This window comes from Erinaceus europaeus, chromosome 5, assembly GCF_950295315.1.
Source record: "Erinaceus europaeus chromosome 5, mEriEur2.1, whole genome shotgun sequence".
NCBI lineage: Eukaryota > Metazoa > Chordata > Mammalia > Eulipotyphla > Erinaceidae > Erinaceus > Erinaceus europaeus.
This window is the reverse complement of record NC_080166.1, coordinates 121376378-121400930: the sequence shown is the minus strand read 5'-3', so window position 1 is coordinate 121400930 and position 24553 is coordinate 121376378. Positions and strand designations below refer to the sequence as shown.

Sequence of the window (24553 nt, the reverse complement as noted above, 5' to 3'; positions counted from 1 at the left end):
AATAATAAGTTACTTCCTGTTGATCTAAGTTTTATCTATTTTTTTCTGGGTGTTGATAATTTTCTTCCCTGTTGTCTCACTTAAGCTCTGGCATTCTTTTACTATGGTGGTAAGTTGTTCAACATCCTGGTTACTTAGATGTAGTACACTTAGGATTTGACTAGAAGCTCAGGAGAATTGTCTGTAGACAAACTGTAAAATGTTACTGCTGGCTATATTTTTCCATCCTATTAGAACATACAGACTCCCTTGTGGATAGAAGTTTATGGACCCATTTGTTATAGTGGCTGCTACTACACTGTATCCTCAGGGAGATACAATAACTGGAGTTACTTATTGAATTACACCTGTTATCTTCCAGGTTTACTACTACGTAGCTAGTTTTGAAGTATATTTTGTTTTTGGAATATGTAAAAATTGTATGGTAATTAACAAATAGTTTGTGTAATGCAGTATTTATACCTGTTATTTCATATTCAATAATGGACAGATTTCCTAAGTATTTTGTGCATCTGTGAAATAATTCTCTTTGTCCATATTTAAAATTCAGCATAATACAACTAAACAGTAATCCTGTTGGATTATGATCTATTTTTTATCCAGTAGCATGTTGATTGCTGGTTGTATGGCATTTTAGTCCAGATTGATGTTTTGCTATGAATGAATTTGAAGAAGAAGAAGGATAAAGCATTCTGGAGAGGTAAGGTCTTTGCCACTGGTACCTCTGTTACATTTGTCTTTCTTTGAAATAGCTGTTGGATGTGCAGAAACTCCAGGTATCAGCCAGCAGATAAATAAGATGGCATTGTCCCTCTCTTGGTCTCTCAAGACCTCTACAGCAGGTCTGTCTGTAAGGGTCTGGGCAGTACCATCATAAGGGTCAGACCATGATGGATGTAAGGACAAATAAGAAAGTCCAGGTCAAGAGAACCCAAGTGGTCCTGGAAGTTCAAAGTGTAGGTCCTACCATGAACAGAAACCAGGTCAATATCAGAATAAAGGCAGCTCACATCAAGGAAGCAAAAACACAGATTCCCAGTGGCCAGAACAGGAACAGTATTCAGGGAAACTGGAGAAACGTAGGGAACTCAAGCTGCTCAAAGATGCAAAACCTTATTTATTTATGATGGCTTGGGAACAGCTTCTAGGATTTTCTTTTTTTTTTTTTTTTTTTCTTTTTTTTCTTTCTTTTTTTTTTTTTTTAACCAGAGCACTGCTCAGCTCTGGCTTATGGTGGTGTAGGGGATTGAACCTGGGACTTTGGAGCCTCAGGCATGAGAGTCTGTTTGCATAACCATTATGCTGTCTACCCCTGCCCGCTTCTAGGATTTTCTAACCTAGCTGCAGCTCCAGAGGTGGGAGCAAAGCTTGAGTAAAACTGTAGATGGGAAGCTGAAGCTAGAAGAAGTGACACACTTGGCTTCTTAATGGTTCTTTGATAGCTGGCAACATCATCATAATTAGTGCATGCCTGTTATGTAGGTGATCATATTCTAAATATTAAGAAATACTTGATTCACATTTCACCCTCAAGGAGCTTCTGATTGAGAAGATTTCCTGTGTATCTGAAGATAGGCCACAATGGGAAGTAGCTGTGTTGAGTGATGCTCAGTGTGAATTCTGCTGGAGTTTAGGGGTGGGGGCGATCAGGCTGGGCTGGGGCCATCCGGAAGATATGCTGAAGACGTTAAAGGGAGTGAGTGTAGAATTCTGTACAGGTGAGCAGAGGTTAGGTGATTGCCGCTTACCTTTGCACCTCCTGCTTCATTCTTTGAAGCTGTTTCATGATATGTAAGAGTGTTACAGTAACTCCTACCTTTCTTGTTTGTGCTAGGGTTGTTGTGAAGATTAAATGAAATGATTTCTGTGAAAGCCCTTTGAGGATGGATTTACAGATAATTTGCCATTTGTAATAGAGTATCAGTTGGATAACTGCTTTGTTTTAGTTCATTCACATGTAAATGAGGTTGTATTTTTGCAGTCAGAGGTGTTTAATGAAGGTCATGATCAGAGATAGAGTCAAGAGACCTTTCTTCTTGTTTTCTTTATTTTGTTTTATTTTATTTATAAAAAGGAAACACTGACAAAAACCATACGATAAGAGGGGTACAACTCCACACAACTCCCACCACCAGAATCCCGTATCCCATCCCCTCCCCAATAGCTTTCCTATTCTTTAATATTCTTGGGAGTATGGACCCAAGGTCATTGTGGGATGCAGAAGGTGGAAGGTCTGTCTGGCTTCTGTAATTGCTTCCCTGCAGAACATGGGCCTTGACAGGTCGATCCACACTCCCAGCCTGCTTCTCTCTTTCCCTAGTAGGGTGGCTTTCGGGGGAATTGCTGGGAAATGAACTCAGAGCCCCTAGTGTAAGTATTCTTCCTCCTACTCCCCCCCATCTCCTTCCTAAATTTTTAAAAAAAAATTTTAATGAGAGAGATACAGAGACAGATACAGAGAAAGACCTGAACACTGCACAGCACTGGTTTACAGTGGTGCTGGGGATTGACTTTAGAGCCTCAGGCATGAAAGTTATTTTGCATAACCATTATGCTATCTCCACAGCTTAAGTATTTCTCCCCTCCCCAAGAGAGACACCACTGCTTCTGCTCCCCTTAGTGCTGTCTGTGGTGCTCCCATATGGTGCTGTTGCTGGAGTGTAGGGTTTAAGGCATGGTAAGGTTTGTACTTTGGCAGATGAAATATATTTCTGATCCTTAAAAATATGTTTTAAAAATACTTATTTATTCCCTTTTTGTTGCCCTTGTTGTTTTATTGTTGTAGTTATTGTTGTTATTGATTTCGTCGTTGTTAGGACAGAGAGAAATGGAGAGAGGAGGAGAAGACAGAAAGGGGGAGAGAAAGACACCTGCAGACCTGCTTCACCGCCTATGAAGTGACTCCCCTGCAGGTGGAGAGCTGGGGGCTCAAACTGGGATGGATCCGTATCCCGGTCCTTGCGCTTTGCGCCACATGTGCTTAACCAATGCTGCACTGCTGCTTGACTCCCAAAAGTATGTTTTTAATTAGGGTTAGTCTGAGATTACACTTATAAATTTAGATAATCAGTATCAACAATTAATGTTTAATGTGGATGCAAAGTGATTTACACTTTGGTTAATAAGAGGAAGTGTATTTGAAGAGTAAGTTATTGAGCTGTGAAGAAATAGGAGTCCATTTAGTTGCAAAATTACATAATGCATCTCATCCTATTTTTTAAAACAGACTAACTTTAGCATTTCTTTGACTTAGTGTTAAATTCCAGTTAGAGGGTTCAGTAATTAAGGGAGAAAAAAGTAAAACATCATTTAATCAAGAAAGTCTTTTTTACTTGAGTTGGCTCTATTTCAAGGTTTAAGTTATTATCTTCAGGGACCTCCTTGGAAACATTGGTTTGTAATCTTTGTGGGGTCATAAGCAATGGAAAAAGTGCCAGAACATCAGCCAAGGACACAGTATCCCACTTTCTAAAAAAGGAAGTTTAAAAAAATCCCGAGATTCTGTGATTCCTTAACTGGTGAGCTTGTTAACTGCAGAATTCAGGACAGTGGTGCCAAGGGTCCTTGACCTCACCTCATCTTCCTGTTCTCTAGCCCTTACTGTTTGTTAGCTATTTCACTCTCAGTCCAGGACCTCTCTCCCCTGTTGTCTGCATCTGTCTCACCTGTTCCTTTCCCCCCTTCACTCTCAGGCTACCTCTGAGCATTGGGAAAGAAAGAATCTGTGTGATTGTGCCAGTTGATAGCATTTCACATTTGTGTTTAGTGATTGTCAATAGTCCATAGTGTTGCTAAACAGCTTCCCCCCACCCTGCGTCTAGTCAGCAGTCTTGCCTCAGCTGGAAGCCTTATTTTCTCCTGAGCAAGCTATTATTTATTGTTCTTTGCCTATTGCACAAAAGCTCATTAACTGCCCTTTGACTTGAGTCAAGACACTTTCTTTGGGTGGAACCTAGCTCTTAGAGTGGTGACCTTAGGTTGCTAGCCATAAGACAAATGCAACCTTTACAATTGGAAGATGTATTCCCATGGTTACCCTAAATCTGATCTTTTTCCTGTATATATTTTATTTTTTATTTAAAAATTATTTATTTAATAAGACAGAGAGAAATTGAGAGGGGAAGCAGAGGTAAAGTGAGAGAAAGAGAGACGCCTTCAACACTGCTTCACTAGTGAAGCTTCTTCCCTGCAAGTGGGGACTGGGACTTGAACCTGTGTCCTTGCACTCACTCTTCCTCCCTTCCTTGCCAAATATTAGTTGACAATATATGCATGGAGTTATCTTCAGGTTCTTGATTCTCTTGCACTTGATCTTTGCATCTGGTTTTATGCTTTGATTGCCAGATTGTTTTTAGACAAATGAGGTGGAGAAAAAAAGGGACTGCAACACCAAAATCCTTTCAGTGTGGTGAGGGCTCAGTTTAAATGTGGGTGCACATGGCAAAGGAGCACACTATTTAGGTAACCTATTTCTCTGGCTTGATTGCTATAGTTTTATAGTAAAGCTTGAAATCAGAAGTATGGTGCTTTCACCCTTTCTCAGAGCATAGGTCATTTGGTGTCTTCTGTGGTTGCATATGAATTTTAGAATTGCTCTAGATTTGTGAAAGAAAAAGTCATGAACATCTCGATAAAGATTTCTTTGAATATGTAGACAACTTTGGGTAATATGGACATTGTAACACTATTACACTATTCTTTAGACCCAAGAACACAGGCTATTTTTCTGTTTACTTTCAACTTTGTCAGTTTCTTTCTTAAGCATCCTATAACTGTGAGTAGAAAACACTTATTGATTTGGATAAGTAGTATACTGTTTTTGGTATAATGCAAATGAAATAATTTTCTTTCTCAGAAAATTCCCTGTGTACAGGAATGATACTGAGTTTTGCATTTTAATTTTGTATTCTAAAACTTAACATTTGATGAAATATCACAATATTTGGTGGTAAAAAAAATCATGCTGTTTGCAAATAAGAGGCAATTTTGGTTCTTTCTAAATCTGATGCCTGATGGCTTTGTCTAGGAATTCAGCTACTGTGTTGAGTGGGCATTTTTGGGGTGAAAGTGGTCTTTCATGCTTGAGTATGAGGTTAGCTGTAGGCTTGTCACACATGAAATTTACTATATTACATTACATTCCTTCTATACCTAAATTGCTGTTGAACTTACATCATGAACATATGATGAACTTTGTCTAATTTTTTTTGTTTAAAACTTGGAGAATTTTTATCTACAGCCTCATGGAATACTTAATAATTAGTATGACTTTATTGACTACTAAATGTAAATATATCTTATTGAGAGTATGATATAGTTAGATGTTCAGTGAATGTGAACCAATGTTCTTTTTTATTAATGACCCTTCTTATGCTTGTTGTGTTTATATTTCTATATCTGCTTGTTCTCCCCCACCAGATAAAGCTTTTTGGAGGCTGGGATCTTGTCATATTAATTTTTTTTTTGCCTTTATGCTCTACATTAAGAAATCATTTATGTGGGAGTCGGGTGGTAGCGCAGTGGGTTAAGCGCACGTGGCACAAAGCACAAGGACCGCCTTAAGGATCCTGGTTCGAGCACCTGACTCCCCACCTGCAAGGAGTTGCTTCACAGATGGTGAAGCAGGTCTGTAGGTGTCTGTCTTTCTCTCCCCCTCTCTGTCTTCCCTTCCTCTCTCCATTTCTCTCTGTCCTATCCAACAACGACGATATCAATAATAACTATAGCAATAAAACAACGAGGGCAACAAAAAGGGAATAAATAAATAAATACTTAAAAAAGAAAAAAAGAAATCATTTATGTGTGGGACCAGTTAAGTGCACTCATACTGGCTCTAATTTAAAAGGGTAGGGCTGTTCTGGCAATGGGAATTGAGGCTTAGCTAACCATCCCATGTGACCAAGGAGAGAAACACATTGTGGTTTTAGGAGTATGTTATCTTGCTAAAATTGTCTATATTTGACATCCTAATGAAGTGTGTTTTTCTGAAGCTTGTGGAGGTTAAATGTTCTGAAGTGTCTAGCAGATTAGTAAGTAGAACTTTATATGTGAGTAGTTGAGAATGGCATATCACGGTTAGTGAGGTTTAGAATTTGAGTGTAGTTAGGAAAGTGGCACTGGAAAATGAAATGGAAGAATGGATATCTGGAACATGTATGAGTGTTGTCCATATATTAGCTTCCCATTTCTGGAAAACCTGAATTCAGAGGTTTAAGAATGATGCAGTGACCAAAATAGTAAACAAATCCTCTTACAATGAGATTAGGATAATATTAGCTGATTAACAGTGATTCACTTAGATATAACCTGTTCTCAAGTTAAATGCTTTCATACTACAGAATTGCTTGATATTGATGCTTGGATGTCATGGGTAACTAAGATTATGGACATGTTACTAAGGAAATTTGCCATTAGCCTTTTAAAATGCCTTATGGGATAGGATTAGACATTTCATGAGAAGTTCAGTATTTTCTCTCATCAGAGTATGAAGAATATAAACTGAACTGCTTACAAGATGAATGGTCTGTAATTTATTTGATAGGTACTAAATTTGTGTCTCTGAAAGATTTCTGGTCTTTCATCTCCATTCTCTTGTTCAAGAAAAAAGACATGCCTTGCCAGACGTTTGTTTATCCTGTCTTGATTTTTTTGTTCTTGTATTACTATTTAAATTATGAATTGCGATGTTTCATGAAGTTTTCTTTTTATTTATTTACTTATTATTGGATAGAGAGAGAGAAATTGAGAGAGGAGTGGGGGATAGAGAGAGAGAAAGAAAGACGGACACCTGCAGTCCTGCTTCACTACTTGTGAAGCTTGAACGTGGGTCCTTGTGTACTGTAATGTGAGTGCTTAACCAGGTGTGCCACATGAAGGTTTTTTTTTTTTAACCTCTTTAAAGGACATGAAAAAAAAATAATTTTGAGGCAGTATTTTAAGAATTAGATGGGGAGTCGGGCTGTAGCGCAGTGGGTTAAGCGCAGGTGGCGCAAAGCACAAGGACCAGCATAAGGATCCCGGTTCGAACTCGGCTCCCCACCTGCAGGGGAGTCGCTTCACAGGCGGTGAAGCAGGTCTGCAGGTGTCTATCTTTCTCTCCTCCTCTCTGTCTTCCCCTCCTCTCTCCATTTCTCTCTGTCCTATCCAATAACTACAACAATAAAACAACAAGGGCAACAAAAGGGAATAAATAAATAAAAAAAAATTAAAAAAAAAGAATTAGATGAAGACTAGATATAGATAGCATAAGTACATTTTGGTCCTTGTGCTTAGTACTGTGTATGCTTAGCGGGATGTACCATTGCCCAACCCCTTAAAGGAGGAATTCTTTTTAAAAAAATTTTATTTATTTATTTATTTTATTTAAGAAAGGATTAATTAACAAAACCATAGGGCAGGAGGGATACAACTCCACACAATTCCCACCACCCAATCTCCATATCCCACCCTCTCCCCTAATAGTTTTCCCATTCTCTATCCCTCTGGGAACGTGGACCCAAGGTCATTGTGGGTTGCAGAAGGTAGAAGGTCTGGCTTCTGTAGTTGCTTCCCCGGTGAACATGGACATTGACTGGTCGGTCCATACTCCCAGTCTGCCTCTCTCTTTCCCTAGTAGGGTGTGTCTCTGGGGAAGTTGAGCTCCAGGACACATTGGTGGGGTCTTCAATCCAGGGAAGCCTGGCCAGCATCCTGATGGCATCTGGAACCTGGTGACTGAAAAGAGAGTTAACATATGAAGCCAAACAAATTGTTGAGCACTCATGGACCCAAAGCTTGGAATAGTGGAAAGGAAGTGTTAGGGAAGTACTCACTGCAAACTCTAGTGTACTTCTGCTTTCAGGTATATATTTTGCAGTAGTTTATGGATACGTGTGAACATATGCTCTCTCTCACAGAAACTGGTGTATGTCTAGGTTTTGGGACTTTGTTAGAAAGTGAACCACCTGAGATAGAATTAGAGTATACTCTGAAAGGAAAGGTCTCACCCGAGTAATGAAGCTGAAGGGTTGTCATTCCACACGTGAAGTCTCTGGACACAGTCTGAAGTGAAGCATGTTGAGGTGGCAATCGTTGCGTTGGTTAGGTTGTGATCGGCGGATGCAATATTATTTGATATGGATTGGGAGAGGCATACGGGAAAGTGGGCCCTATCCAAGGGTTCCAGGACTGGGGGAAGTAGGGGCTCTATAGTGGAGATGTGAGGTTCCTGCTGTCTTAGGGTTCAAAAAGACAATCGATAGTTAATGTTATCATCACATTATTTGGTAATTGGGTTAACTTTGAAAAGTCCTTTTGTTGTGGTTTGCTGTACAGTACCCAGTATCTTTTATATAGCTGTGCTATTGGATGCTTCTGATCTACTTGGTCTAGGCTTTTGAGAGAGTCCGCATATCAAATACACAGCCTATATATTAAAAAGATTCAGTTTGTGTTTTGAAAAACTTTGAGACATACAATTGATTTTTCCCCCTCTCATATTAATTAACTAGTGATTTATATGTCTACATTTTGCTAGGAGTGTACATAAACACCATTCCCACCACCAAAAGACTGTGACCTGTTGTAGAGCCAGATGTTGTAGTGCGCTGGCCGCAGAGAAGAGAGAGAGAGGGTCTGGAGCGAAGAGGAAACACAAATCTTTATTCGCGCTGGCACCTCAGACTTGGGTGTTAGAGAAGCAGGTTGGGCCACGTGGAGGTAGAGAAAATGGCCACCTCACGTAGTAACCTTTCCTGCGTCTGAACACCAGAGTGGAGTGCCGGCAAGAGAGCGAGGTGTGGAAAACGAAGGGTTTTTATAGGAGTAGCTTTCGCGAGAATGGGAAGGGGGAGGAGTAACTAGAGCACTCCAGATATCGCGGGGATATAGATAATGTCCTGAGGGCACAACATGGCTAAACAGGCACTCCGAAAATGTCCCAACTCTCGCGGGAACTAGCAGTAGCCTGAGGGGACAACATGGCAGATGTGACTGCATTGGCACAATTTCCCAGCAGTGACCCATCCCTCCCACCCACTCCCACCCCCCACTGGCCCAGGAAGCTGCATGTCTACTCCTCACCACAGGGTTTTTACTCTGGTGCCCTACTTACAATTTGGTCAGATCCTGCTTTTAGTTAGTTTCCGTTTCAGATCTTCTTCCTCAACTTCTGTTAATGAGTGGGATCATCCCATACTCATCTTTATCTTTCTGACTTAGCTCACTTAACATAATTCCTTCTAGCTCTGTCCAAGATGGGTCAGCGAAGGTGGTTTCATTGTTCTTGATAGCTGCATAGTATTCCATTGTGTATATATACCACGGCTTTCTCAGCCACTCATCTGTTGTTGGGCACCTGGGTTGCTTCCAGGTTTTAGCTATTATGAATTGTGCTGCTATGAACATAGGAGTACACACCTCTTTTTGGTTGGGTGTTATGGAGTCCTTGGGGTATAACCCCAGGAGAGGAATTACTGGATCATATGCAAGGTCCATGTCTAGCCTTCTGAGAGTTTTCCAGACTGCTCTCCACAGAGGCTGTACCAATTTACATTCCCACCAGCAATGTAAAAAGGTTCCTCTGTCCCCACAACCTCTCCAGCATTTGTTGCTGCTGTCCTTTTTGATGTATGCCATTCTTACAGGAGTGAGGTGGTATCTTAGTGTTGTCTTAATTTGCATTTCTCTGACCATCAGTGACCTAGAGCAGTTTTTCATATGTTAGCCTTTTGGATCTCCTCTGTAGTGAATGTTTTGTTCATATCCTCTGCCCATTTTCGGATGGGGTCATTTGCTTTTTTGGTGATAAGTTTGCTGAGGTCTTTATATATTTTGGTGATTAGTTTCTTGTCTGATGTGTGGCATGTGAAGATCTTCTCCCATTGTGTGAGGTGTCTCTTTGTTTGTTTAATAGTTTCTTTGGATGTGCAGAAGCTTTTCAATTTGATGTAGTCCCATTGGTTTGTTTCTGCTTTAGTCTTCCTTGCAATTGGGTTTGATTCATCAAAGATGTCCTTGAGGTGTAGGTGGGAAAGTGTTTTACCAATGTTTTCCTCTAAGTATTTGATTGTTTCTGGTCTGACATCTAGGTATTTGATCCATTTGGACTTGATTTTTGTTTCTGGTGAGATAAAGTGGTTCAATTTCATTCTTCTGCATGTTACAACCCAGTTTTCCCAGCACCATTTATTGAAGAGAGCCTCCTTTTTCCATTTAATGCTTTGGGCCCCCTTATCAAAGATTAGATGTCCATAGGTGTGGGGATTTATTTCTGGGCTTTCAATTCTGATCCCCTGGTCTGTGTGCCTATTTTTGTTCCAGTACCATGCTGTTTTGATGATGATGGCTTTATAATATAGTTTAAGGTCTGGGAGTGTGATGCCTCCATTTCTGTTTATTTTCCTTAAGATGGTTTTGGCAATTCTAGGTGTTTTCAGGTTCCAGATAAATGATTGTATTGTTTGTTCTATTCTCTTAAAGAAGCTTGGTGGAACTTTTGTTGTTTTTGACAGACTATGTTGTTTTCGCCGGGCTGGCTTCACGGGCGGGTAACAGATGACCAGGGACTCATGGTTGAGCTGTAGGCAGTATCTCTTTATTCATGCAGGACGCAGCACAATCTAAGCCGAGCTAAGCTAAACTAAAGGTACCGTCCGTAAAACTCACAATGCTGTCTTTATATATACTTGCCAAGTAGGGTGGAAACAGGATGTGACATAGAGAAGGTGGAGAGAAAAGTGACTGGTGAAAATTAGAGTGTGACAAGGAGAGGGGGTGGAGCAGGCGAGAATTCTATCACTGAACCACTAATGCCCTTGAGGGAGGGTGGTGCTTATTAACAGTGGTTATGTAAGTAGAATGAAGTGGCTATGTAAATAGAATAGTGTTAAGCAGGGGGGATTTAAACCAAATGAAACAGAAGGGGTCTCATGCATACCAACAAACTTTGATGGGTATTGCATTAAATTTATATATGGCTCTGGGGAGAATATTCATTTTGATGATATTTATTCTTCCAATCCATGAGCATGGGATATCTTTCCATTTCTTGGTATCAGTTTCTATTTAAAGGAGGAATTCTTAAAGATCATCTACTAACAAAGTAGTAGAGGAACACCTCTGTTAATGAACTCATTTGTTTATTAATTCAACAGATATTTGACAGTATGCTTTTCATCTTGAGACGCCTTTTCTCAGATTCTGGTAATGACTTCTTCAACTCAATAGCTCAAACTGAAACCTTAGGAGCTGCACCATCTAATTCAGTAGCTATTCACCACACGTTTCTATTTTACATTGATTATAATGAAATGAAAGATTTTTAAAAATTACTAATTTAGATGAAATTAAATTTTTTTCAGTTACATTAAGTCCATTCTGAGTGCTTAGTCAGGTACTCTGTTCCTGGAGTTTGCCATATTGGATAAAGTTCATATATACGGATGTATAAGGGAACACATTCAAGGAGTCACTACAGAGAGTTCTGACAGACTTCTGCCTTAGTCCTTGATTTGACTTAACCATCCATGAAACATATCAGCATCATCACCCACCCTATCTCTGGACACCTGGAGCCTATATTTCTCGTTTGTCTCCTTTAAAAAGTCTCCACTGTCTGCTGGGAATGCAAACTGGTGCAGACCCTTTGGAAAACTGTATGGAGAGTCTCTAAATAAAAATAGAAATATGGGGAGTTGAGCCGTAGTGCAGCAGGTTAAGTGCACGTGACATGAAGCACAAGGACTAGCGTAAGGATCCTGGTTTTAGTCCCTGGCTCCCCACCTACAGGGGAGTCGCTTCACGGGCAGTGAAGCAGGTCTGCAGGTGTCTCTCTTTCTCTCCCTCTTTCTGTCTTCCTCTCCTCTCTCCACTTCTCTCTGTCCTATCCAACAATGACGGCATCAACAATAATAATAAATACAACAACAATAAACAACAAGGGCACCAAAAGGGGAAAAAATATATATAAATATAAATTTTAAAAATATAGAAATATGTTAGGATCCAGCAGTACTGCTCTTAGGCATGTATCCAAAGGACATGAACACACTGATTTGAAGGAACATATGCACCCCTGTGGTCATAGCTGCTTTATTCACAATAGCCAGAGTGGAAGCAGCCTACATGCTCATTGACAAATGACTCGATGAAGAAGTTACAGGATATATACTCCATGTAATACTACTCTGCAATAACAGAAAGATGATATTGTATCCTCTGGGACAAAATGGATAGAACTGGAGTTGATTGTGGAATATAGAAAATTACATGAACTTGGCAAAAAAAAAAAAAAGACTGAAAAAGAAGTAAACAAACTGTCTATATTACTTTGTGAGAAATCTGGTGATTATTGTTGGGAGACTGCTGGAGGCATAGAACTTTGGTGGTGAGTTGGTATGAAATTATATGCTGTAATCTTATAATCTTGTAAACCATTATTAATCACAAATAAAAATGGCTTGAAAAAATAAGTAAATTGCATTATTAAAAGGTGAGAGGGGAGTCGGGCTGTAGCGCAGCGGGTTAAGCGCAGGTGGCGCAAAGCACAAGGACCGGCATAAGGATCCCGGTTCGAACCCCGGCTCCCCACCTACAGGGGAGTCTCTTCACAGGCGGTGAAGCAGGTCTGCAGGTGTCTGTCTTTCTCTCCTCCTCTCTGTCTTCCCCATCTCTCTCCATTTTCTCTCTGTCCTATCCAACAACGACAACAACAATAATAACTACAACAATAAAACAACAAGGGCAACAAAAAGGGAATAAATAAATAAAATAAATATTTAAAAAAAAAAGGTGAGAGAAAGGGAGTTGGGCGGTAGCGCAGTGGGTTAAGTGCAGGTGGTGTAAAAGGTGAAAAAATTCTCTCCTGTCTTATGTTAGGACTTCTCCATCTGTCTTCTGAATTAGGGCCCTGATGATACCAGTGTCATGAAGTCTACCCTACCACTCTCTTCCTCATGTTTTCTTAATGACAGGCATATACTGTTATTGAACACGGGTTCCTTTTTTATAAGGATTGTTCTAGTGGTATCAAAGTTTCTTGGGGTACAGGATTGTGCTTTGATCCTTGAGGGTAGGGACATACATATTAGTTGACACATAAACACAATAAATGTTTATTGATTAGATAGGGCTGAATGAGTGGGTGGTGAAGGTGGTGCCTAGGTTTTAAAATGAAGGTTAAAGACAACTTGAATGCATGGAAGCTAAAAGAGTAGAGGGTGTCATGGGTTAGATGCATCTAGAGTCTAAGCATAGCAGTGGGTAATTACACAAGCTGTAACTACAAAAGAGACTTTTGAGCATGACCCAGATCTTAAGCTTGGAATATAAGCAGGCTTTGAGTTCTGGTGTTGTGTATAGTTTTCCTTCTGTGCTTGCTAGTAAGACACCTCTAGTAGAGATTCTGGTTTATCTTAACCTGAAACTTCAAAGGAGTTAAAGGTTTACTTTCTTGTGTAAAATTAGGTACAGTCACAAAGACTGGTGAATTCCTCAAGAAACTCGGGTTCCTGTCATGAGTTAGAAGTATAGTAGCTCACTAGGAAAGGAAAGAGCAGGTGTATATAGCAGCATGACAAAAAGCCGTCTAGTGCAGTGCTTAAGTCTAGTGAATGTAGTCCAGACCTGTCCTGACTAGCTTCCTTTGAGCAGTATATCCTGGGCAAATCACCTTTCTATCCACAATACCCTCATGTTTTAAGTGAAGAAATTACGTGTCCTGTGCAGACTAAGTTAAATGTATGTGACATCTTAGAGTTACACCTAGAGATAATACAAGGTGAAACCTCAGTGGATTGTGGTCTTTCTCAACAGATTCAGGGAGTCAGGAGGCTCAAGGGTCTGGATTACAGTTCGGTGGAGGGTGATGGGACACTTACCTTAGATGTGGATCGTTACCTCTTATGAAAACAACAATCTTGTAAATCAACATTTCCTCAATAAAGTGGCAGGAAAAAAAAAAAGGAACTATACTTAACTCTGAGGAAAGCTAATACAGGTGAAAGCTTAACAGGTGAAAGCTAATATAGAATAATAGTTCCAACTCCTTTCACAAAAATGGGAACATTACTAATTGCTTCCCCAGGGAAGAGTTAACATGTAACTGCTAAACATAATGGTCATTCAGAAAGTACATAGATGGGAGATTTTTGTTGTCCTTACAATTATCTAGATGTAATTATCTTTAAAAGTGGAGTATGTAATGCTGGATACTTAAAAAAAAAATCATTCAAGTGAGGTGATTTGGTAGATAATCCAAAACCCTGGGATAATTTACTGTATTTGGAAATACAGTGATCACTTATGCAAATAAGAATAAAAACTCATTTCCCCCCCTTTGCTCTGCCTAATCAAGAGCATGTGGTACAGCTGCTCCTAAGGAAGGGGAAGAAACTTATGTGCTACTTTTAATTTTAAATATGCAAACTAGGAATATATAAATTAGTGTACCATTGATCTATTTTTTTCGTATTTTAAAAATGGTGGTGACTGTGTAGGCTCTCATTTTCTGCTGGCTTCTGTATATTCATGCATACCCAGATAGTTCTTTTAAGTATTCTTAAGGTTCCTTTCTTCCCAGTTAGAAACTGCACACTTCTCCTTTCCTTTGCTCGTAGTCTTTCATGCATCCTCCTTTATTGTATTACTTGCATATATTAGACATCCTCAAGAGAATCTGATTTATTTTCACAAGCAGGCATTTTCTTAATCAGTTTCTGTTTGGGATGCTGAGAGAGGTACTAGTCTAATAAATTGGTAAGGTTTTTGCTGAATGAATGAATGAATGAATAAATGAATGAATGAATGCTTATTTATTTACTAGATTTCCCATGTATGAGTTTCTGCCCAGGAAACCCAAAACACTGGATAGGAAACAATATTATATTTGTTGGTACCTCATAATATGGGATAGTAATAATCAGATTGCCTTGTTGGATTCTTGTGTATATCAGTTATCCCGGAAAAAGTCATAGGGTCAATTCAGCAAGTATAAAATTTTTTTGTTACTATTTTGAGCACAAACAGAAGTACTTATGGGGGTTGGGCCGTGGCACACCAGGTTAAGCACATAGTACAGAAATACTTATAAAATGACTGGCATGATTTTTATTGGATCTAAATACCTGTATAAAAATTTATATGAACGTTCTTATCAGATAAAGTTATTGTGGGAATGAACAGTATTTAATTCATTCTATGAACCATAACAAAACCTAAGTAAATTAATTGAATTAGTTGTTCAGCTAACTGTATCTATAACACAGAATTTTCTTTTTTGGTTTTTCTGTTGTTTAGCTATTATTTATACTGTGATTCTTTGAAATTAATTTCAGCATTTATTCCAGAATAGGGATGTGATAATATGTATGAATTTGCAGACATTATTTGATCCTATGCTAATTAAAAAGAAAATAAATAGTTCTGGAATTAGAGTTATGCTGATAAATTTTCAAAATGTAAGATTTGAATTTAAAAATTTGGGAGGGGGTGCTGGGGAGATAGCATAATGGTTATACAAAAAGCCTTTCATGCCTGAGACACCAAAGGTCCCAGGCTCAACCCCCAGCACCACCATAAACCAGAGTTGAGCAGTGCTTTGGTAAAAATATACAAAAAATAATTAAAAACTGAAGACTTGGATGCATTTTGCTTAGCAGTATTTCATTCTGTTTATTTTTAGTGTTAATGCAGGTGATTATTGCAGCTGATAACCCGAGCCAACATGGTGATGCTACCTGAGGGAAATTTCTTTAACTCATAAGTCAACAGTTAACAAGGTAAGACTGAATTAGCCTTTGACCCTTATGACCATTTAATTTCTTTTTTTCTTAGATTATTATTATTATTTATTTTTCCTTTTGTTGCCCTTGTTTTTTATTGTTGTTGTTCTTTGATGTGGTCATTGTTGGATAGAACAAAGAGAAATGGAGAGAGGAGGGGAAAACAGAGAGAGGGAGAGGAAGAGAGACACCTGCAGACCTGCTTCACCGCCTGTGAAGCGACTCCCCTGCAGGTGGGGAGCCGGGGCCTTGAACTGAATGCTTACCCTGGTCCTGGCACTTTGCGAGATGTGCACTTAACCTGCAGCGCTACCACCCGACCCCCGCCATTTAATTTTTTTTAAAAAATATTTATTTAGTCCCTCTTAGTTGCCCTATTTTATTGTTGTAGTTATTATTGTTGTTGTTATTTATGTTGTTGTTGGATAGGACAGAGAAGTGGAGAAAGGAGGGGAAGACAGAGATGAAGGGATAAAAACACCTGCAGACCTGTTTCACCGCTTGTGAAGTGACTCCCCTGAGGGTGGGGAGCCAGGGGCTCACACTAGGATCCTTAAGCAGGTTCTTAGCTTTGTGCCACATGCACTTAACCCACTGCTACCAGCCCGGCTCCCGCCATTTAATTTACGTAATATTATAACCTAGAATTCTAATTTGACATTGAAATATGAAAATATTTTATACTTTTCTCATGATAAAGTAGTTTATACTGTTCTGAACATTAAATATTATTTCATTTAATGTATAAATACTAATAATGGGTGTTTTAGAGCTTTTGTTCCTAATCAATAGTTTAAAAAATTGAAAGAGAAAAATTATAACTTGATATATACATTGTTAATTTGTATTTGAAAGGCAAGTACGACTGTATTTAGTTTATACTTCATACAGTAGGGGTCTTATATTCTTATATATTTTACCTGTTTGTATTTACTTTTCTATTCCTGAGGTTTTTAATCTGTTCTTCACTACCTGAATTTTATTAGTAAATGGGTATGAGAAGGCAAGATTCTAAAACTTAAATGTAGTTGGGATTTACTGTAACTCGTCCGTCCTGAGCTGAAATGTGATTTTAACAATGGCTAAAATGAAGTTTTGAATTATTTATGGACATAATGATCTGTATTTCTTGAAGGGATAATTCAGGAGTAATGAGCATTGCATACTAATATGACAAGTTATTTCTTTGAGCCTTACTATCCTAATCTACAAAATGTTATCATTTGTCTTGCTTGTTTTATAGAAGTATAAAAATGAAATGAGGTGATATATGTAGAATTGACTTTTTCTTTTTCCCTTTTGGTGGAAGGGTAGAGGGGGAATAATAAGTTTATGAATATAAGTGCTTATACTAGAAAATAAAAGTTTTGAAACCATAGTCTTAATTTTTTTCCCCTTCAGAAGTTAGGAGTACATTTCTAGCCTTCTGAGAGTTCTCCAGACTGCTCTCCACAGGAGTTGGACCAATTTACATTCCTACCTGAAGTGCAGGTTCAGCAATTCCTCTCCTGGGGATATAGCCTATCCCCGGGAAACAAACACACCCATCCCAAAAGATCTGTGTATTCCTATGTTTATCGCAGCACAATTTGTAATAGCCAAAACCTGGAAGCAACCCAGGTGTCTAACAACAGATGACTGGCTGAATAAGTTGTGGTCTGTATAAACAATATACACTACTCAGCTATTAAAAATGGTGGGTTCATGTTCGTCACTCCATCTTGGATAGAGTTTGAAGGAATCATGTTAAGCGAGATAAGCCAGAAAAAGAAGGATGATTATGGGATAATCTCACTCATAGACAGAAATTGAGAAATAAGAACAGAAAGAGAAACAAAGCAAAACTTGGACTGAGTTTGGTGTATTGCACCAAAGTAAAAAAACTTTGGGGTTGGGGGGTGCTTTCATGTCCTGGTGCCTGATGGTGGAGGAGGACCTAGGCTGGGAGTGAGAATGTTTTATAGAAAACTGAGAAATTTTAGACATGTACCAACAACTGTATTTACTGTAAATCATTATCTCCTGCCTCCCCCAGTAAATATATATATATTAGGAGCTAGAGAACAAATTAAACCCAGAGTAATATGAGGAAAGAAATAATAAAATTAAAAACATCTAACTGAAATAGGAAACAATAGAAAAAACATATCAGTGAAAACAAATGCTGGTTCTATGATATCTGTAAAATTGATAAAAATCTGTAGACATAATATTCATAAAAGGGAGACATTTCTAATATTAGAAAAGGAGACCTTAGTGAAGGTTCTAGCAGTATTAAGAGAAGAATAAAGGAGTTTTATGGGCCCCTTACTATATTTGGCAATTTTGATAATGAGCACATTTTATCAAATACATGACCCTACCAAACTCTGTTTAGAGGAAATGGATATCCTGAACAATTATTATAGAAACTGAATTTGTAATTTAAAGCAAGTATCTTAGCCCAGGAGGGTTCACTAGTGAATTCTACATAATTATTAAAAATAGAAATAAAAGTAATTATATACAAATACTTAAGAAAAATGAGTGCAGTGCTCTTTTATGAAGTCAGTACTAACCTGATAAAGCAAAGATATTATTCAGCAATGTACTAGCAGATTGAATACAGTTTCTATAAAAAAAGATAGTATGGGGAGTTGGGCAGTAGTGCAGTGGGTTAAGCACCCCACCTGCAGGGAAGTTGCTTCACAGGCGGTGAAGCAGGTCTGCAGGTGTCTTTCTTTCCCCCTCTGTCTTCCCCTCCTCTCTCCATTTCTTTCTGTCCTAGCTAAAAAAAAAAAAAAGTCATACCTAAGTGGTTTTTTTTTTTCCAGTGATGCAAGATTGGCTCAGCATTAGAAAATTAATCAGTGTGATTCATAATATGAGCAATTTGAATAAAAAGATTTAAAGACAATCATAGAAATAGATGTAAAAAACACATTTGACAATATTCTTCATACATTTACGATAAAAATTCAGAAAATAGTAACAAAATGGGACTTCTTAAGTTGTTTAAAGAGATCAAATAATACAAGCTTCCAGATACACAATATGGAGTAATGGGGGTGTAATATACATTACATGGTGGCTAAACGTACTAGTGTGGCGAAGATAATGCTGCTGTATATAAAGCATTCCTATCCATCATCTTTAGCTGATTTATTACCATGACTTTTATGGTTTGATTTCTTTGATTTTGTTGTTGTTTTTGTTAACTAAAATCTCCAGCAGATTGTTTTTCATACTGATCTTAATTTGTCTGTTGAAATATATTTACAAGTATGGAGAAAATAGGATGCTAGACTTAATTATTTTGAGACCAAATAGATAGATTGCAAAGTTGAGATACTTTACTACCTGTTTTTTTTTTTTTTTTTTTCCATAGTACCAACAATTGATAATGGCCCCAAATAACCTTTTATTTGACCTTAACACTCTTTCACGAGCTAGTTTATAGTTGTCAGAAGTGCTACCATCAAGATGCATTTTGGCTCTAAAAACATAAATTTAGTAATGTGTGTGGAAGGAAACCTTTGGCAGATTCTATTTACTGCTGGTTGGGTTTTATTTTGCCATGCTCTTTCATAACAAATTGCTAACATTCCTCCCTTTTTTGACCAGTAAAAATGTTAGATTCAGATGTTTCACTGACATTTTAGGATGTGGTGTCAGTGTTTTCTTTACACATTTGGAAAATTCCTCAACACTTTAGGGTATGGTGATACTTTGAAAATCATAAATATGTTTTCATTGGGAATTTAAAGTTAACTTTAGTGTATTTATGAATTTTCCTTTGCAGCTTGGTGAATGTCATTTTCAAATAATGCACATGAGTAAAATAAGTTACTATCTTAACAGATAGTGGAGCTGTTAGCTAATTTTTGGTAACTCTCAATTTGTGACTAAGTCAATAATTAGAAACATAGAAAATTGGAGAGTTTTGAGATTTAAACCTGCATAGAGGTAGACTCTGAATACCTAGTGTGTGTGTGTGTGTGTGTGTGTGTGTGTGTGTGTGTGTTATTCTTTTACACTGAGGACAGAATTTTATTTTTAAAAAAGTCATGGCTTAGTGAAGTAAGTATAAGGAAGTGAAAGACAGCTATCAGATGACTTCACTCATGTAGAATATAGGAACACATGAATTAAAAAGGGGGGGAATACATGAACTTGAAAAAAAAAAAAGGTAACCAGCCTGTCTGTGGGACCTTGTGTTCGGTGGAGACACAGAACTTTGGTGGTGGGCATGATGTGGAACTATACTCCTACTGCTCTATTATAATCTTGTGTATCACTAGTGAAAAATAAAAATCTAAAAAGCCATTACCAAGAACAAATAAATAAAAGTCATCTCCCTCAAAATACTCTTGGTGATTTTTAGGCTTTGAGTGTTTATTGATGTATATTATATTATAAAAATAATTCATCCTTAATTTAATTTATAAGTAATACTTGTAAAATATTTGTAGGTCATATGTTTGTTGTAGTTATTATTATTGTTGTCATCATTGTTGGATAGGACAGAGAGAAATGGAGAAAGGAGGGGAAGACAGAGGGGGAGCGAAAGATAGACACCTGCAGACCTGCTTCACCGCCTGTGAAGCGACTCCCCTGCAGGTGGGGAGCCAGTGCTCAAACCGGGATCCTTACTCTGGTCCTAGCGCTTTGCGCCACCTGTATTTAACCTGCTACGCTAGCCTGACTCCCAGGTAAGAGGTTTTTTTTAAGGGAATAATATCCAGTGCTTGTGCTCCATTTTACAATACTTATTGTTAAACATACATCACAATTTCAAGTTTTCAAGTTTATCACCTTACCACAAAATAAGTATGGCTTCTGTATCTTAAACTAGGACTTGAGGTTAATTTAGAGGCATCACACAACTGTGTCTCAGCACTTGAGGGACTTGGGCCTTCTGCTGCCCAGTTGTGCACCTCTCCATGCAGTTTATTTGGCTGCTGTGAGAGCTGTACCCCTCCTTGGAGAAGAGCTACCTGTGTCCTCAGTGTTTGCATGGTGCAGGTTTAGACTAGGTCGGTGGGGACAGAGTCCCTTCAGAGGAGGGGATTCTAATAGGAGAGTTGAGGAACTGAGCCAGCATTTCTACTTCCTTTATTTATCACGCTAGTTAACTTTGCCACTGGGGTTATCGTTGGGACTTGGTGCCAGCACTACAAATCAACCACTCCTGGTGGCCATTTCCTCCTCGCCTTTTTTCTATTTTATTTGATAGAACAGAGAGAAATTGACAAGGGTATGGGGGATATAGAAAAGCAGACCTGCTTCATTACTTGTGAAGCTTCTCCCTGCAGGTAGGGAGCAGGGGCTTGGACCTGGGTCCTTGCACATGGTAATGTGTGTGTTCCATCAGGTGCACCATGGCCCAGACCCCACCTATATTCTTTTCTATAAATATTGTGCCTGTGTAGTTAATAAATTTATCCATTATAACTCCCTCCTGTGATACTTAGTCTCTTGTCAGTGGCTAAAAAGAGTGATTTTTGTTTGATCATCGTGTTAGAATCTAAATATTAAGTGATCTCCCAATTTATTTTCTGCTTTTATCTCTTTATCTGCTTTTAGTGATACATTTTTAGGCAGCTTTATTGAGGTGTAATTATCATAAAACAAACTGCATATTTTAAATGTGCAATCTGGTAAATGCCCATGAAACTCTCATCACAGATAATATATTGACTTACCTTTACCCACAGATTTCTTCTTGACCTTTGTGAGCCTCTCCCTCTGTGTGTCTCTTTTCTCCAGGCATCCATTAATCTGCTTTCTGTCAGAGACTAGCTTGCATTTCCTAGAGTGTTGTTGTAAAGGAAATATGCCCCTTTGTGTTCCCTGTATTCTCAGCTGTTCCACAGCAGCACTCCTTTCCTTCTATCACACGCGTGCATTTTCCATATATCAAACGATTTTTGTGACAACATCTGAGAGTCTTACAATTTAATTTGGTTCAGACATTTATCCTCTTGGAGATAGCAGCAGATTCCATAGGCTAACGACTCTGTCCCACAAGATTGTCCCTTTATCCCCCCTCCCCAAAATAACCACCATAATCTCTCTCTCTTTTTTTCTGTAAACATGCATTTTTTATATTTTACTTATTTATCTATTGGCTAGAGATAGAGAGAAATTGAGAGGGATGGGGAAGAAAGCAAGGAAGAGAGACGGAGACACCTGCCTCCCTGCTTCACTACTTGCAAAGCTTTCTCCCTGCAGGTGAGTTCCAGGAGCTTAAACTTGAGTCCTTATACACTGTAACATGTGTACTCAACCAGGTGTACCACCACCCAGCTCCCCCAAACAATTTCTTTGAGACACCAGTTGAAAACCCAGCTTGTTACTCATGCTTGGTGAGGAGGTACTGAGAGTCCTGGTATTCTGACTACTTGGTCGGCTCTGCTAGGAACCAGCTCCATCTTTTCTAGAGATACTTTATCAATATACTTAGGTGTGGATGAAAGGAACTTGTAACAGATATAAAAATACCTTTATAATTATTATTGCTTAGGAAATTTCAGTCGTGTTTGGAGCTCTGTGTACATACTTTTGTATACATACCAAGTCAAATGACAAGTGTGTTTAACTATTTTTGTTGACATATAATTGATGTGTAACATTCTATTAGTTTCAGGTGAATAATGAATTGATGTTTGTGTGTGTTGTGAATTGATCATTTCAATTATTCCAGTTAGCATCACCACACATAGTTAGAAAACTTTTTTGTGATGACACCTTTTAAGATAAAAATAGGAATGGCAAGAGAGCTCATTGGGAAGACTTCTGCTTTGCCATGTGCACAACCCAGGTTTGGAGCCTTCGTTTCCATGGCACTGGGGTAAACTTTAGTGGTTTGCTCCCACTCTCTGTTTTATGTCTCTCCCTTTTGCTCTGAAAAAGTTGGCCCAGAATGGTGAAGCCCTGACAGTGACAGAAGAAAGGAAGGAAGGAAGGAAGGAAGGAAGGAAGGAAGGAAGGAAGGAAGGAAGAAGGAAATTGTAAGATTATCTAGGAAGGAGTTCCATGCAGAAATTTGGATCCATGTAGAGAAATAAAGAGCTGAAATAATAAAAATAAAGAAAAATGTAAAAATAACAAAATCTCATTTAATAACTTCTAACAATAAATGTTCACAGTAAAAACATTAGCAAATATTGTGTTTATGAAATAGGTGAAACAAAAATAAGGCCCAACTATATTTTCTCTAAAACCAGACCTTAAATATAATGAAAATACTTATACTATAAAAACATGAGTCAGAACAAGAAGGATGAGTGCATTAATATTAGAGTAGACTGTGGGGCCAGGCAGGGATGCACCAGGTTGAGCACACACATTACCATGCACAAGGACCTGGGTTTAAGCCCCTGGTCTCCATCTGCAGGGAGAAAGCTTCACAAGTGGTCAAACAAGTCTGCAGGTGTCTATCTTTATCTCTTCCTCTCTAACTCACCTTCCCCTCTCAGATTTCTCTCTGTCCTATCAATTAAAATAGAAAAAAACAAACAAACAGCCATCTGGAGCAGTGGATTCATAGTGTCGGCACGGAGCCCCAGTGATAACCCTGGTGGCAATAAAAAACAAAGCAAAACAGTGGAGTTTGGGTCACCACTATTAGCAGGATAAATGGACAATCATATAACGGACCCAGTCATCTCATTAAAATGACATAATCGTTTTTAAAAATTAAATTTTGCCTCCAGGGTTATCACTGGGGCTTGGTGCCTGCACTATAAATCCACTGCTCCTGGAGGCTATTTTTTTCCTTTTGTTGCCCTTGTTGCTTATCATTGTTGTTGTTATTATTGCTGTTGTTGTTGTTAGGACAGAGAGAAATCAAGAGAGGAGGAGAAAGACAGAAGGTGAGAGAAAGATAGACACCTGCAGACTTGCTTCACTGCTTGTGAAGCAAACCCGCCCCCACACACAGGTGGGGAGCCAGGGGCTTGAACCAGGATTCTTGCATCAGTCCTTGCGCTTTGTGCCATGAGTCCTTAACCCGCTGCGCTATCGTCTGGCCCCCCAAGATTACATAATCCTAAGTCTGTATATATTCAACAATAGACCTGATAATAATAAACAAAAATGAATAGAACTGAAGGGAGAAATCAACAGATTCATAATTGTTATCAGCAACTCTAGCACTCCTCATTAATTCCTAAAGCAAGTTAAGGACATCACAACAGTACTGTCAGCATTTTGAGCTGATAGATGTTCTTTTGATGTGCACCTGCAGCATCACCAGCAAGAACCATTTTCTGGGCCATGAAACAATCTCAAGAAATGTACAAGAATTAAAATCCGACAAAGCATGCTCTTCAAGCACAATGAAATGAAACCGGAAATCAATACTAGTTAAGAGATCTGGACACATCCACCAGGTTTTTGGATTTCTAAAATGCCTGCTCATCCCAGAGAGACCTTTTTGCTGGGTCAGCAAGGACAGGAACAGATAAAGAAAGGGGCAGTCAGAGAGCTTCCTAGATTCCAACAATGGTTGAATTGCTCTGTAAGTCTCCTAGATAAAAAGCTTCCTAGGTAATCATGATATAGAAAAACATAAGGGCTTTAATATGTGGAATTTTACAAAGAGGTGAGCAAGCAGTTATTGGAAGGTAGGAAAGTTGACAAAGTAGAAAGCACATTAATGTGATTTCAAAATTCTTTAATCATTTGGCTTTAATTAGAAGAGTATTGCTTAGAGAAGTTAAATGCCAATGTTCAACCATTCAGTTGCATAGTAAATAAACCTAGATGAAAAATTCAGGTTTAGACTAATTGCACAATAAATGAAATTAGAG

The 24553-nt window shown here is 38.5% G+C and overlaps 1 protein-coding gene across 3 annotated transcripts in view; it reads left to right on the top strand.

Annotated features, from left to right (window-relative positions):
• WASF3 (WASP family member 3) overlaps positions 1-24553 on the top strand; it is a 108644-nt gene that overhangs the window by 34518 nt on the left and 49573 nt on the right. For 2 of the 3 annotated variants that reach the window (XM_016190613.2, XM_007528606.3), the window contains exon 2: positions 15659-15755. The exons of the other annotated variant lie outside the window; for it this stretch is intronic. The gene's annotated coding sequence lies outside the window, so the exon portion shown is untranslated. The remainder of the gene's footprint in view (positions 1-15658; positions 15756-24553) is intronic. 3 annotated transcript variants of the gene reach the window in all.